Below are 16,875 nucleotides of genomic sequence, written 5' to 3' on the forward strand. Positions count from 1 at the left end.
GAAGAAAAAAGTAATCTGTCTAGAATGTTAAAAGCTGTTTTAAAAATCTTTAACCTGAATCCTTTGATGAGCTTTTATGTGCATCAAGCCTCTTTCTCACCAACAAATTGTGGAAATATGGTTGAACTGAGTGAATTGAAAGGCAAAGTGAGCTGCCAGCCAAATTAAAAAAGACTTGCATTTATACCGTAACTTTCACACCTTAGGACATCTAAAGCGCTTTACAGCCAATGAAGTTTTTTTTTGAAGTGTAGTCATTGTTGGAATGATCCACACACAGGGCTGGATTTTACCAAGCCCACAACGTTGGGCTGCATGGCGGGGGAGGGGGGCAGAAGATTGTTCCAGCAGAGGCCCGCCACGGAGACCGACACCGGGAGGGCCGGGCCCGATCCTCCTGGCGGCGGCAAGACTCTGTGGTGGCCCCCCCAGCCGCTGGGCGACGGGAACTGAATTACAATATTTAAATGAATGGGATGAATAAATTTAAATAAACTTACCTTTAATCGACTGGGCCTGCTGCAATCCTCAGTGCGGCGGCTGGCACTCCCGCACCTTCAATTCCCTGTTTGGGGAAAGCCTGGGTGATAGTCGTGAGGAGGGGGCAGGAGTTAGGATTTTCAGTGCGGGGGGGGAACGGGTTTTTTTTTAATTCATTCATGGGATGTGGGCATCGCTGGCTATGCCAGCATTTATTGCCCATCCCTAATTGCCCTTGAGAAGGTGGTGATGAGCTGCCTTCTTGAACTGCTGCAATCCATGTGAGGTAGGTACACCCGCAGTGCTGTTAGGAAGGGAGTTCCAGGATTTTGACCCAGCGACAGTGAAGGAACGGCGATATAGTTCCAAGTCAGGATGGTGTGTGACTTGGACGGGAACTTGCAGGTGGTAATGTTCCCATACTTCTGCTGCTCTTGTCCTTCGAGGTGGTAGAGGTCGCGGGTTTGGAAGGTGCTGTCTAAGGAGCCTTGGTGCGTTGCTGCAGTGCATCTTGTAGATGGTACACACTGCTGCCACTGTGCGTCGGTGGTGGAGGGAGTGAATGTTTGTGCATGGTGTGCCAATCAAGTGGGCTGCTTTGTTCTGGATGGTGTCGAGCTTCTTGAGTGTTGTTGGAGCTGCACCCATCCAGGCAAGTGGAGAGTATTCCATCAGACTCCTGACTTGTGCCTTGTAGATCGTGTACACGCTTTGGGGAGTTAGGTGGTGAGTTACACGCTGCAGAATTCCTAGCCTCTGACCTGCTCTTGTAGCCATGGTATTTATATGGCTCCTCCAGTTCAGTTTCTGGTCAATGGTAACCCCAGGATGTTGATAGTGGGGGATTCAGCGATGGTAATGCCGTTGAATGTCAAGGGGAGAGGGTTAGATTCTCTCTTGTTGGAGATGGTCATTGCCTGGCACTTGTGTGGCGTAAATGTTACTTGCCACTTATCAGCCCCAGCTTGGATATTGTCCAGGTCTTGCTGCATTTCTACAAGGACTGCTTCAGTATTTGAGGAGTCACGAATGGTACTGAACATTGTGCAATCATCAGCGAACATCCCCACTTCTGACCTTATGATTGAAGGAAGGTCATTGATGAAGCAGCTGAAGATGGTTGGGCCGAGGACACTACCCTGAGGAACTCCTGCAGTGATGTCCTGGAGCTGAGATGTTTGACCTCCAACAACCACAGCCATCTTCCTTTGCGCTAGGTATGACTCCAACCAACGGAGAGTTTTCCCCTTGATTCCCATTGACTCCAGTTTTGCTCGGGCTCCTTGATGCCAGACCCAGTCAAATGCTGCCTTGATGTCAAGGGCAGTCACTCTCACCTCACCTCCTGAGTTCAGCTCTTTTGTCCATGTTTGAACCAAGGCTGTAATGAGTTCAGGAGCTGAGTGGCCCTGGCAGAACCCAAACTGAGCATCACTGAGCAGGTTATTGCTAAGCTTGATGGCACTGTTGATGACATCTTCCATCACTTTACTGATGATTGAGAGTAAACTGATGGGGCGGTAATTGGCCGGGTTGGACTTGTCCTGCTTTTTGTGTACAGGACATACCTGGGCAATTTTTCACATTGCTGGGTAGATGCCAGTGTTGTAGCTATATTGGAACAGCTTGGCTAGGTGTGCGGCAAGTTCTGGAACACAGGTCTTCGGTACTATTGCCGGAATATTATCAGGATCCATAGCCTTTGTAGTATCCAGTGCCTTCAGTTGTTTCTTGATATCACGTGGAGTGAATCGAATTGGCTGAAGTCTGGCATCTGTAATTCTGGGGACTTCAGGAGGAGGCCGAGATGGATCATCAACTGGGCACTTCTGGCTGAAGATTGTTGCAAATGCTTCTGCCTTATCTTTCACACTGATGTGCTGGGCTTCCCCATCATTGAGGATGGGGATATTTGTGGAGCCACCTCCTCCAGTTAGTTGTTTAATTGTCCACCACCATTCATGGCTGGATGTGGCAGGACTGCAGAGCTTAGATCTGATCTGTTGGTTATGGGATCGCTTAGCTTTGTCTATTGCATGCTGCTTCTGCAGTTTGGCATGCAAGTAGTCCCGGGTAGTAGCTTCACCAGATTGACACCTCATTTTGAGGTATGCCTGGTGCTGCTCCTGGCATGCCCTCCTGCACTCTTCATTGAACCAGGGTTGGTCTCCTGGCTTGATGGTAACGGTAGAGTGGGGGATATGCCAGGCCATGAGGTTACAGATTGTGGTTGAGTACAATTCTGCTGCTGCTGATGGCCCACAGCACCTCATGGATGCCAGTTTTGCATTGCTAGATCTGTTCGAAATCTATCCCATTTAGTATGGTGGTAGTGCCACACAACACGATGGAGGGTATCCTCAGTGTGAAGGCGGGACTTCGTCTCCACAAGGACTGTACGGTGGTCACTCCTACCAATACTGTCATGGACAGAAGCATCTGCAGCAGGCAGATTGGTGATGACAAGGTCAAGTATGCTTTTCCCTCGTGGTGGTTCCCCCACAACCTGCCGCAGACCCAGTCTAGCAGCTATGTCCTTTAGGACTCGGCCAGCTCGGTCTGTCGTGGTGCTACCGAGCCACTCTTGGTGATGGACATTGAAGTCCCCCACCCAGAGTACATTTTGTACCCTTGCCACCCTCAGTACTTCCTCCACGTGATGTTTAACATGGAGGAGTACTGATTCATCAGCTGAGGGAGGGCGGTAGGTGGTAATCAGTCGAAGGTTACCTTGCCCATTTTTGACCTGATGCCATGAGACTCTGTGGGGTCCGGACCCAATGTTGAGGACTCCCAGGGCAACTCCCTCCCTACTGTAGACCACTGTCCCACCACCTCTGGTGGGTCTGTCCTGCTGGTGGGACAAGACATACCCAGGGATAGTGATTGCAGTGTCTGGGATATTGTCTGTCAGGTATGATTCCGTGGGTATGACTATATCAGGCTGTTGCTTGACTAGTCTGTGGGACAGCTCTCCCAACTTTGGCACAAGCCCCAAGATGTTAGTAAGGAGGACTTTGCAGCTTTGACAGGGCTGGGTTTGCCATTGTCGTTTCTGGTGCCTAGGTTGATGCCGGGTGGTCCGTCTGGTTTCATTCCGGGTCAAATAAATGTAATAGGTGTAGGGGATGGTGGGAAGGGGTGAACTTTAAACTTTGTGCAGTCTGGGTCGGGGAAGGTCAGATTTAAAAGGTGTGTTTTGGTGGGGAAGGGCAAATAGTTAATGTAATTATTGTAGGAAGGTGGGAAAGGGGCGTGAGAAATATATTTACTAAATTTTGGGAGTTGCATCTTTAAAAATTTAAATAAGCTGGCAAGGCAGGCTGCCCTTTAAAAATGGAGCTAGCACCTGCGCACAGGCAGCTGGTGCCATTACCGGAAATGGACAGCCCACCCTCCTCCATGTGATTGGGGGGGGTGGACCACCCTAGGTATTTAAATGAGCTGCCGCGTGGGAGATTGCGGCGGCTCTTTGGTTTGCGGGCCGCCATTGTTTTTAATCGCCACCAAGATCGGCAATGGGCTCTTGAAATGCAGCTTCAGCTCAAAGTTGGCCTTTTTCCAGTTGAAAGGTTTCTATCCCAATTCTTTCTCAACATGTGAATAATCAATATTGATTACTTCTTTCTCCCATGTGGATGGACAGCTGATTCTTGTTGTCTGGAAAGTATTAAAGTCAGTTTTAAGGCAAAGCCTACTGAAGTTCTGTGTGTGGTACAGCACTTCCTTTAATAGTGGTCATGATCAGAGACTACTAATTCCAACCTCCCCTTCGCAAGTTTTATAATTTCACTTTATTCACAGATCCCAAGGCAAATAACGCAGGAAATCCTTGCAGCTAAAGTTTTATCTTAAGATTGCCACACATTGACCTAGTTAAACTTCAAATGAAATTAAATGATACAGAAATATTTTAGAACATGATGCAGGGTGGAGTTCACATTCCATCACAATTTCATGTATTTTCCATAAGGAATATATTTTTTTAAATGATGAATAGGGTAATCTGCATAGTACCATTCCATTTTTATTATAATTTAATTCTTATTGTATTTTGCCATGTAAGAACATTAACGATGCTCAAAATTTACCAATGCCTAAATCTCAGCAATAATACATAAACATTGATCAGCTTATGACTGAGATATAGGTGATAAATTTAGGATGAACATTTTAGGATGGACATTTTAGGAATGCATAATCACTGTACCGTTAATAAAATGAGTTTTTAAAAAATCACTGTGACCCATAGACTTTGTTCAAAGGGATTCTTACAAAATCTCCCAAGTGCATTTATCGACAAACTACTAAAAACATACTGCAGACAGCATCCATGGGCTGGACTATTTCACATTCTTCAGCAATAGCAACAATTTGGATTGAAGATAGGCAAAGATAAATAGGGAACTAAAAAAGTTCTGTATTTTGTATCAGGGAACTCACTATAGATTGTTGTTTTGGAGGTTTGAAAGGGTGTTTGGCTTGCTTGTCCTATTTATTTCTTTTCACCTCCTTCTTCTCCAATGCCATGCATCTGTTGATTCTCAAACTCAACACTATTGATCAGTCTAACTTCGTTCTGTCACTGTGCTTGGTTCAAGTTCCTTTAAAACTAGCCCATACTCTCTCTCTCTCTGCCTCCCTTGATATTCTCTGCCATACCTACCTTTCCTGGGGCAGCAACACCAACTTTTTCATGCCCCTCATTATTGGTGAATGTAACTGAAAGGAACTTGTTTATGGGCAGTGATCTTTCCTCCTCACTAAAGCTTCCCTGCTTGGCTATTCATTTCATTACTTTTCTAACACAAATTACCCTGGTAGTTCTGTGGGTCTTATTGCTAATGCCCACTTTGGCCTACTACTCCTCTGGCACCTTTTTGTTTAATTGATTTTTGGGCTCCGTGCGATTGTGGCAAGGTCACATTCAGTATCATTCCTTAGTTGTCCTGACAATCTGGCAGCATTCATCATCATATTTTCTGATGCTAGCCCACAAATAACCAAATTATCAAATTCAGTTCTCTGACTTGCTATAGTGGATGAAACTAACAACTAGTCCAGTACAATAACCACTACACTACCTCATTTGAATACCTCACCCACTTCCTCCCTTCCCACTTCTAATTCAAAATCCTTGTTCTGTGCTTGCAAGCCACAGATTAACTTTCTCACCACCTACTTTCTCTCATAGCTTAGGTATTTTCAATCCTCCCCTCTCCTCTATCTTCTCTGCACTCCTATCTTCACTCAATTTTATCATTCACATGGATGTTCCCATCATACCCATGACTACCCACTCGACCCCTAATCTTTCATATCTTATCATCTCTGATTCCGAAGATCTTGACCGCTAACAAAGTTTTCTTACCACTTGCTTATCTTCTTTGAAATCCACTGTCACGCCAACCTGCTTTGTTGAATGATAATTTTCTTTAATGCACTGACTGGAAATCTGAATTTATATTTTTAAAAATAAAAAAAGTTAAAAGATGACTTTGTTAGCAGTTTAAGTTGGCCACCTAATTTGCAACACTGTATCCTACATTGCAAGGCCTGTGAGGAGGGAGACGAAATGTCTGCTCATCCCAGCAAAAACCAAGACCCAGGAAGTTTAAGGGAACTGCTTGTTCTTTTTCTTTTAGCAAGAAGAAATACTGCTAACTACTATGCTTGAATCACTGAGTGACTATCATGTGACAAGCCCCTCCCCATCTGTGGTTTTAAGCTTGTGTTTCTCTGTAGCAGCAAGGAGAATCATCTGGACTCTAACACATGCAGACTCAAGTGGGGGTCCCTCTCTCTCTCTCAACTCCAGCTTACAAGCTTCAAATCCTGCCTGTTGACTGACCACCTTTGCATACTCCGGCTACAATCAGAAACCCCATTGGAAGAAATCATCTGCATCGCACTCTCCAAGTGACCCACCAAACCAGTCATCTACCTCTTCAAACTAAAAGCCTCAGGACCACTGAATTCATCTAGAAGCCAGCCGAATCACCCAGCCCTACAGACTGTATACCCCTTTTTCTATTGTCTCTAACTCAACCAATCTATCTTTCCCCACTGCGTAATCTATTAGGGTGTGTGTGTTTAAACCTCTAGTGTGTGTGTGAGTGAAAGTTCGAATGCAGTTTATTATTTTCATTAGTTCTGTTTAGGTACAATAAAGTTAACCTCTTTCTTTGTTAAACTCAAGAATATGTGTCCGATTACTTACTTGGGGTTTCTGATCATAGCAAAAACCAATCAAACACCTACTGAAATGGCCAGTACATCCACTTTAAAAAAGAACGACACCTGATGTGGTCAAACAAGGAGAGGAAAAAGAGGGAAGCCCTTCGACCCCTCCTCACTCTCCACTTGCCTGGATGGGTGCAGCTCCAACAACACTCAAGAAGCTCAACACCATCCAGGACAAAGCAACCCGCTTGATTGGCACCCCATCCGCAAACATTCATTCCCTGCCATTGTTGCACAGTGGCAGCAGTATGTACCATCTACAAGATGCACTGCAGCAATGCACTAAGGCTCCTTCGAAAGCACCTTCCAAACCCGCGACCACTACCAACTAGAAGGACAAGGGCAGCAAATACATGGGAACACCACCATCTGCGAGTTCCCCTCCAAGTCACACACCATCCTGACTTGGAACTATATCGCTGTTCCTTCACTGTCGTTGGGTCAAAGTTCTGGAACTCCCTTCCTAACAGCACTGTGGGTGTACGTAACTCACGTGGTTCAAGAAGGCAGCTCACCACCACCTTTTCAAGGGCAATTAGGGACGGGCAATAAATGCTAGCCTAGCCAGCGACGCCCACATCCGATGAATACATTTTTAAAAACTTGACCATAACACTACATTCTCTTACTTTCTCACCATCTTCACATGAAACAAAAACTTTGCCTTGAAGTTTGACAACATATGCAACTGTCTCTGCTGCCAACTCTCTTTGTTTTGCTCCCAGCCATCCATCAGTCTCCTGCCTACTCAACCCCAATCATTCTGCAGCTTTCCTTCCATCCCCCTTTATCATTTTCAAGAACTATCTCTTCTGTGAAATCCTCTCACCCGCTGCTCCCTTGATTTCTTCCTCACTCAACACTTGACCACTTAACTAGCCCTATTAGTCTCCATGCTAGCCAAGATTGTTAATGGCTCTTTCCTCAGATACTCTCTCTTTCAAAATTACTATCATCACCCCTCTTCTCAACCAACAAGTCTTAGACCAAGCTATCACATCTGTCGCCTACTTTTCTTCTCTAAGATCTTCAGCTAGGTCATCACCGCACAACTCAATACTCTTCTCTCAAAATTCCCTATTTTAATCTTTCCAGTCTGTTTCTACTCCGCTTGCAATACTAAGACTGCTCTGACCATAGTTACAAATTTTATGCTTTGTGACTGGGATGTATTTCCTACCTATTCTTCTTGCTACTCTATGAATTTGATATGATTGACCATGCCATCTTTTTTCAAAGCCTCCCCTGATTGCACAGCTCTATGAGACTGTCCTTGTATAGTTTCACAACTGTCTATCCAAACACAGTCAACAGATCTCTAGCAATGGACAATCTTCCCATCTCACCACACTCCAGCCAGTTCAATTCAAAAATGGCACTTGGGATCACAGGACCCTAACTTCTATTTTAAGGAGGCTTACTGCCTGACTCATGGGGCTATTCCGCCACCCAACAGTCGGCCCAGTGAACAATGTCATGGCTGCAATAATTCATTGACCACCATTTTCAAGATGATATCATCACATTTCCACCAAGCAGAAAGGTTGAAAATTCAGCCCCATGATGCATTCTTTGCCTATTATTCCCTAATCTCTTTTCCTTTCCTGAAGGTGTGAGTCATGGTAGTGGTACTGTTCCATAGGTTCCAGCAGCCCTCAGCCAAATGAACATCATTCATGTGAGTGTCAGAATTGCATTAAAGTCAATCTTCTCTGCATTTTACATTCACCTATGTGCCCTTTACAGCACAGATCACTAAACAGTAATGGGATTGGTTACCAACCCGGACAACTGTAAAATCCCTGGCACCATGCCGGCTATAATTGGCTGACATAGTACAGACTAGACACTGCCCTGGAAATGTGGGGAGTGGGGTGGGGGTGGGGGGGCTGGTGGGGTGGGGTGGGTGGCGTGGGAGATGGAAGCAGTATTCTGCACTCTGCATTTTCTCAATTTAATGCTTTGAATGGGAAGAGGTGATCGTCAGAGGCTGCACCCCTTAAAAGGCCTCATGGAATTCCAGACATTAGGCTGGAACCCAGATATACTGGTCCTGGCCTAATTTCTAGTCCTCCTCATTAAATTTATTTACAGGAGATGCAGCACATTTTCAACATCAAGAGCCAGATTTAATAAATACCTGTATCTTTGAAGTGCTATTATTAGAATGAGCTGATTTCACTGATCAAGTGGTTGCATTCAATTTTGAGTATACAGTGCAAGCCCACAAGGGAATTGTGCATCTTGTCTTTCATGAAGCTGGACTATATAAAAAAGACCTATTTAAAGTGTTTTGCAGCCCCAAGCCCCAATATCATGCCACATGCACCTTAGGGTAGCTTTTTTCTACTTTCAGAAATGTGTTAGGACGAGGTTGAAGGAATGCACTGTCCCTGTAGTTCCACGCTACTCCACTAGTCACCACATATATTTAAATATTTTACCCAGTTACCGATACAGCCAATTAGATGTTTTATCTATATTAGTTTCAGAATAAAAATCTGCCAACCAGGATTTTTTAATAAACAACAAAATTGTTGATTTATTATAAAACAAGACTTATTCAATAAAGATGCAAAGCTTATAAGCTCACAGTTTGAAATATGAAAGCATAAATATCTACCCTTCTAAAATATTCTAACACACCACACACACACACACACACAACAGTTAAAGGAAAAATAAAGAAAAATGAAAGAAACTAGCTCTGCAGAGATCAACTTAAAAAAGTACTTTGGCCAAGTTATTGTCAATTCTTGAAGGAAAAGGATAAGATATGGAATGTTCCAGATGGCCCTTTGGTCTTGCACCCAGGTACACATAGACGGCTGTCACTGGGATCTTTCTGGAGCAGTTCTGTTCAGGAGATGTCAAGGAGTAGACTTGCAGGCTTTTCAGGAGAATTACTACATGAGTAGTTTCAGCTATCACACTGGATCCTCATAAGATTTTCCAAAGAAGGTGGAAAAGGATGAGTTGGGTGGCTTCTCTTTTAGCCGGATACACACCAACTGAACTTCAAATAATATCCAAAAACAAACCCAAAACTCCTGACACCCATAAATCCAGACATGTGACTTCTCTAAGTCCAAAGAGTTCCATAGTCCATAAGACTCTGGCTGTTTACTTAGCTTAAGACGTGTGACTTCCAGTAATTTTTTTAAAACAAAGTCCCAAATGTCCTTCCAGTGACTTTTTTTTAAAAAAAAGCCCAGGCATCTCCTCAGGTATTTTTCACAGTCTTTTAAACACAAGTCCTCAAAAATATTAATAATGGAAGCATCTTCATGACAAATGTCACAAGGCATTTATGCTAAGTGAAGTTTTTGCTTACAATTTTTGTAATTTGTAACCTGCATTGTTACGACCGAGCTGGGAGGAGTGCAGTGTCTTTCCTAGTTCCATTTCTCCACAGGTCACAACATATATTAAATGTGTACCCAGTTACCGATACGGTCAATCATAGACCCTATTTTTATCTCAGAATAAAATACACCAACCAGGTTTCCTTAATAAACAACAAACTTAACCGTTTATTAAAAAACAAGACTTAATCACTAATGAAGCAAAGCATTAACACACACATTGAAAGATGAAAGTTCCCTTTTTACCTTAGCCCATACACACACATTTACATATCTGTTAATCGAAAAAAAGAGATTTACTTTTTCGAGCTCTGTTACAATAAAAAGGCAAGAAAGCATACTTGGTCAAATACTTGCTAATTCTTGAAGAAAAAAAGAGATGTAAAAAGATGTCAGTTGTCCATTTTTTGGTTTGGCATCCCAAATACGTGTAGACAATTGTCACTGGGATCTTTCTCTGGAGCAATTCAGCCAGGTGGCGTCGAGGATTTATCGGACAGGTTTTCCCAGTGTCTCAGAAGAAATGTGGCAATCAGGGTTTCAGGCAGGCTTTTCAGGAGGAATGCATCATTATTTTCTCTATTTCTTAAACTTACTTCTAAGGACTTCTTAAAGAGATGGAAAAAGTGGCAGGCTTTTCAAAGAGATGGAACAGGCTGAGCTGGGGCTTTGTCCTTCAGGTTGATTTTTAAAATTTCAACTGACTGTCTAAAGTGAAACCAAAACACTATCTCAAGAGTCAAGCCTCCTGACCACCCGTAAATCTTGACCTGTCACTTCTCAGTAAACATCTCCCCCAAGGCAAAGTGCCCCTGCTGGGTATTCATCTGAAGACACGTGACTTCAGTACCTGTTGGGCTGAATTGCGTTAGCTCTGCGGCGCGCTCTTCAAACTTGGCAGCCTTCTGACAGGGAAGTGCTGCCGCACAGCCCCCGCGATATTACGCGCAGGGGCTGATTTAAATAAAGGGGGCGGAGCGGCTGCCCCCGATGATGTAGAGGGGGTGGCCACCGTATCCCTGTCAATGGCGTCTGGCGCCACTCTGCAGGCACCGGCGCCATTTTTAAAGGGCTTCAAGCCCTTCAGTAATATTTCAATATTTAAAGATCCCGGTCTCTGGGAAATAACAATAACATTTTATTTTCACTCTAAATTCCATCTTCCAGCCCCCAATTGGTATTTTAAATACAGATTTCTCTCTCCCCACATAATGAACTTGTTTTGATCTCCCAGACTTTTCCCCCTAAAATTTGTTCCCTTTGACCCTCAGCCGCTTCCTACCATCCCCACAGCCAAATAAAATTGGTTTTGCCATTCCCCCACTCCTCCCACCCTGAACATTTTATTGCTCCCCCCTCCCCACCGGGTTCTCGCCTCGGAGCTCTGTACGGAGTTTCGAAGGCTTGCAAGGTACGAACGGCAGCCGTAAAATTGGTGTGGGGTGGCCACCGCCTGCAGGTAAGTTCATTTACATATTAGTAGTGTGCATTTAAATATTCAGATGAAGGTCCCGCCGCCACGCAGCTGGGGGTGGGGGGCCACACCGAGGTCCCCCCGTCGCTGGTAAGATGCAGCAGGCCATTCTCCATGCCGGGGTCGAGGCGGGCCTCTCCCCACAGAATTTTACCAGCCCCCCCGCCGCGACCTGTGGCAGCAAGGGGCTGGTAAACTTCAGCCCATTGTTTACAAACCAAGTCCAAAAGACCTTAAGATGACGTTTTTTAAAAAAAAAAATGTCCAGCATCTATGGAATTTTTTTTCAGTTTTAAAACACAAGTCTTCAAAATTTAACAAAAAATGGAAGTACTTTCGTAACACCTCCACCGTTGGAGGAATGAAACACCATTTTTAAATGCGTTTTATTACAAAGTGTGGAAAAAATAGATGAAAAAATATTAAAACACATTTACATACTCATTCTCATTCACTCTTTACCTGCAGCTAATACAGTTCTGCTTTGTACCATCTTTGTACTGAGATAACTCAAAGCAAAGTTAAATTCTGGAAAATAAATCTGCAATTACATTATTTTGTCCCATAATGTGGATAATCTTTAAGTGATGAGGTTGCAATAGTAAAAGCTCCATCGGAATAGTCTGGTATTCTGGGTCTTGAATTCTTCCACAAAGGCTAGGGGTTATGATCAGTATATACCAGTGTTTCTCTATAGTCGTGGTGGACATAGATCTCAAAATGCTTAAGAGCTAGTCATAAACTCAGGGTTTTTTTTCCACTGTTCAGTATCTTTTTTGGTGTTGATTTAGCTTTTAGGAAAATTATCCCACTGGCCTTTCTATGCCTGATTCATCGTCTTGTAACAGGATTGCACTGACCCCCAGGTCACGAGCTACCTTGAAGGACTTAGTGAAATTTGGAGCAGCCAACACTGGTTTGTTATTCAAAATGGCTCCCAGCTTCTCAAAAGATGCTTGGCATTCCCCTGACCACACTAACTTGGTTTTCTATTTTTGTAGCAATTCTGTCAGTGGAGCAGCTATAGTACTAAAATTTGGTACAAACTTGCACTAGAAACCACACATCCCCAAATCCTCATGATGTCTCGCTTAGTCCTAGGGGTGAGGAACTCCACCAATGCTTGTACTTTTGCTGTTCTTGGCAACATTTGTCCTTGCCCTACTCTATGCTCAAGGTAGGTTACTCTGGCTTTTGCAAATTTGCTTTTGACAAGGTTTATCATTAAATCAGCCTATTGTAATTTTCTAAACAGAGCTTATAGTTGTTCCAAGTATCATTGTATACCAGCAGATCATCAAAGTAAACCACACAGTTAGGAACACTGGCTACCACTTGGTTCATTAGTTTCTGAAAAGTGGCTGGGGCATTTTTTTAGCCCAAATGGCATCACTCATCATTGGAAAAGACCATCTGGTGTTAAAGGAACTTGCCAGTATCCCTTTAATAATTCTATTTTTGTAAGAAACATGACACTGCCCACTCTGTCAATACAGTCTTCCAAGTGAGGAATTAGATAGGGGTCTGCCTTTGTTACTGCATTAATCTTTCTGTAGTCTATGCAGAAACTGGTTGAACCATCAGGTGTAGCCACTAACACCACTGGGGAACTCCAGCTGCTTTGACTGGTGTTGTGCCTAATATGCACTTACTCTTAAGGAATCCACGTAATCCGATTGGTGAAAGGTATATCAATACTTTATTCACACACTAAATCATCAAATACAAGCTCTCACTAACTTGCACAGTATCAAGAATTATCAAATACAAGCTCTCACTACTTGCACAGAATACTACCAGTCAAGGCACGAGGTGATCAGTCTAAGACTTGCGGCTGCTCTTCTCTTCTCTGAGCCCTTGGCTCAGGGGTATCTTCTCGAGTGTTCTTCCCCGGGGTTCTCGTACATTCCCTGGTTTCAGTCAGGGGTTAAATCTTGTTTCCAAGTCCCGCCCCTTTTACTTACTCATAGGGGTCTGGTATAATGACATAATGATAATTCCTTATTTGGCTCAGTGAGAACCTGTTCAAAACTTCACAGTTTCCCATTGTCTACTATGAGTCTAATCATATCTGGTGTCCATGACGACTCCCCTTTATCTACTACGTGCAAGGACAGTGTCTGGGATCCTCCTCAATATCTTTTCTATACTATGTACAATTCCTCGGCCATCTGTGTGCTGTGGCCCCTTTCTACCTAGCCCCCCTATGCTTTAACACACTGTTCATTGTTATGTGACTAGCCCCTTTGTTTCAACTAAGTTCTTATGTGTTTTTACTATATGTGTTTTTACTATATGTGTTTTTACAGGGTTGACATGGGGTTCACTGAGATGGTTTTCCAACATGTATTGGATTTCTGCTTTTATCTGGGCCTGTTTCTCTGGACTTAAGCGATGAGGAGGCTGTTTTCTTGGAAAGGATTCCCTGACATCCACATCATGGGCTGGATTTTAAGGAGCCCTCGATGTCGGGATCCGTGGCGGGGGGGGGCCTGAAGATGAGGCCCGCCATGGACCTCGACGCCGGCAGGGCCCGGCCCAGCCCGATCCGCCCCGCGGCGGTGAAGCACCATGTCGGCCTCCCCACCGCTTGGCGACAGGACCATAATTTGAATATTGAAACCAATTAAAATAATTAATTTAAATAAACTTATTTCACCTCCCGATGTCCTGCTGTGATCTCTGGCCCAGCGGCCGATACTCCCGCACCTTCGGATCTGTGTCCAGGGAAACGAGGCGCCACACTGGTGGGGAGGGGGGAAAAGCGGTAAGTTTATCAGGAGTGGGGGGGACAGGGTCAAATTAATGTCATGGGTGTAGGGGATGGTGGGAAGGGTTGTAGTTTAAAGTTTGTGCAGTTGGGGGGGAAAGGTCAGGTGGTAAATGTAAGTGCTTTTTGGTGGAAAGGGCAAGTAATTAATTTTGTTATTGTGGGGGTGGGAGAGGGGCAAAAGCGATGTACTTATTTAATTTCATTAAATGTTTCTTTAAATATTTAAATATGCCAGTAGAACTAATAGCCCTTTAAAAATGGCATCATCGCCTGCGCACAGGCAGCTGACGCCATTGCCAGGGACAGACAGCCCACCCCCTCCACGTGGCATTGGTCTTATAAAATTCAGCTGCATGTGTGGCTAAGGTTGTGCATCTTGACTTTTCCCTACAGACGCTTTTAAAAGTTGTGAGTAGCCTTGTTAGGTCTTCTCGTTGTTCTGCATCTAAATATGAAAACATAGTGTCCAATCTCCCTAACAATTCAGTATTAGCTAACCGGATAGTAGGAGGTTGAATTTGAGAATTGACTAGGTCTCCTTCTGCCTCAACCTCACTATCCTTTTCATCCTTGTGTCCTGACTACCTGAGCTTGCTTATCCTCCTCACAGCGATAATATTGTTTTAACATATTGATATGACACAGCCGATTCTTTTTCCGGCGTTCTAGGGTGTCAGTCAAATAATTTACTTTACCAATTCTTTTGACCACTTTATATGATCTACTGAACCGAGCTTTCAGTGGTTCACCCTGTAAAGGCAGTAATACTAACACTTCATCCCCTGGTTGAAATGTTTGGGTCTTGGCATGCTTGTCTGCCCATTTCTTCACAGTTGTTTGGGAAACTTTAAGGTGTTCTTGAGCCACTTTGCAGCCTCTCATGAGCCGTTACTGGAACACAGTTACATAATCTAAAACAGAAGATTCGTCCCTATGTTCTAGAAACTTTCCTTTAATTAGTTTTAATTAGTTTTAGAGGAATTCTTATCTCATGTCCATAAATTAATTCAAAAGAACAACACTGGTAGACTCATTAAATGAATCCATAGTGGCAACTAAAAGAAATTCTAGCCCTTTATCCCAATCGTGAGGATATTCATGACAGTCTGCCCTGATCATTGTCTTGAGGATCTTATGGTACCTTTCTAAAGGCCCTTGTGTCTGTGGGTGGTATGCCGAGGACTTTAACTGTATTATACCCAAATTACCCATAACTTCCTGAAAAATGTTAGACATAAAATTGGAACCTTGATCCAACTGAATCTCAATCGGTAATCCATATCTAGTAAAGAACTGGGTTAACTTCTCTACCACTACCTGAGCAGATATTGTTCCCAAGGGAATGGCCTCTGGGAACCAAGAAACCATGTCCATGATAGTGAGTACATTTTGGTGTCCCGCTTTTGTTTTCAGTCTACCAACACCCTGCTAAATGGTTCCCTAAAAACTGGTATGGGAATTAGAGGTGCCGGTTTTATGACATGTTGCGATTTTCCCACAATCTGGCAAGTATGGCACGTTTTACAAAACTGCACCATGTCCTTGGAAAGACCTCGCCAGTAAAAATGTCGACCTATACGTGATTGGGTCTTCCAGATCCCCACATGTCCTGCTATAGGAATTTCATGGGCTATCCTTAATATTTACCGGCGATACTTGAGTGGTATCTGATGAACAACTGTCCATTATTCATCCACAGGTCTGTGAGGAGGTCTCCACTTCCTCATCAGAATCCCATCTTTATTAGAGTATTGTTCAGAAACTCCCTTTGCTTCAACTTAAGTTACAACTGATTGTGCCACTTTATTTAACTCTAGATCAGCTTGCTGAGCCTTGATCAGAGAAGACTTGCTGAACATTTCCTTTGGATTATCTAAATCCCCAAAGAAAGTTACAGATATTTGGTTATCTGTCTGTGATGCCATCTTTACTTCCGACAATGGAATTGTTTCGCCATTGCTCGGGTCACTACAGATGAAGGAAAGATTCCTGGAACCTATTCCTGCAACTGTTCTGTTTCTTTAACTTCACTTGGTTTTTTAGTGACTACTGGAGAAGCTACTACCTTCACTCCAGCCAAATCATTCTCCAGGAGTGGGTCAACTCTGTCTACAGGCAAACTATGGACAACTACTACAGTTACCAGTCCAGACATTAGGTCACACTCTCAGTGCATCCGATACCAAGGTACGGGTATATACTCCCCACCAATACCATTCACTAAAACCTTGGCATTCAGTGCACTCTCTAGTGGCAAAGTTATGCCTTTTCCCAGCAAAAGAGTTTGGGTGGCCCCTGTATCCCTAAGTATAATTATAGGTTTACCTGCCTCACTTGATGGATAAGGAGTTACTTTTCCTTTTGACAAGAATTCCCTATAACTCTCAGGTATCTTACTCACAAGCCCACACTGACAGCAGTTTTTGTACTTGGCCTTACAGCTGCAGTCAGAGTTACAGCCTGATCTGTCATACTCTCGGTCAGGGCCCCTTTCTCTACATTGGCTTTGCGCACCCAAATAAGTCCCATGGGTTTAAACC

The 16,875-nt window shown here is 43.8% G+C and overlaps 1 protein-coding gene across 1 annotated transcript in view; it reads left to right on the forward strand.

Moving 5' to 3' along the window:
* The window catches only part of vwc2 (von Willebrand factor C domain containing 2), a 279,575-nt gene that overhangs the window by 65,089 nt on the left and 197,611 nt on the right, over positions 1 to 16,875 (forward strand). The gene's annotated exons all lie outside the window — the stretch shown is intronic.

Source organism: Heterodontus francisci, chromosome 2 (genome assembly GCF_036365525.1).
Source record: "Heterodontus francisci isolate sHetFra1 chromosome 2, sHetFra1.hap1, whole genome shotgun sequence".
In the NCBI taxonomy this organism is placed as follows: Eukaryota; Metazoa; Chordata; class Chondrichthyes; order Heterodontiformes; family Heterodontidae; genus Heterodontus; species Heterodontus francisci.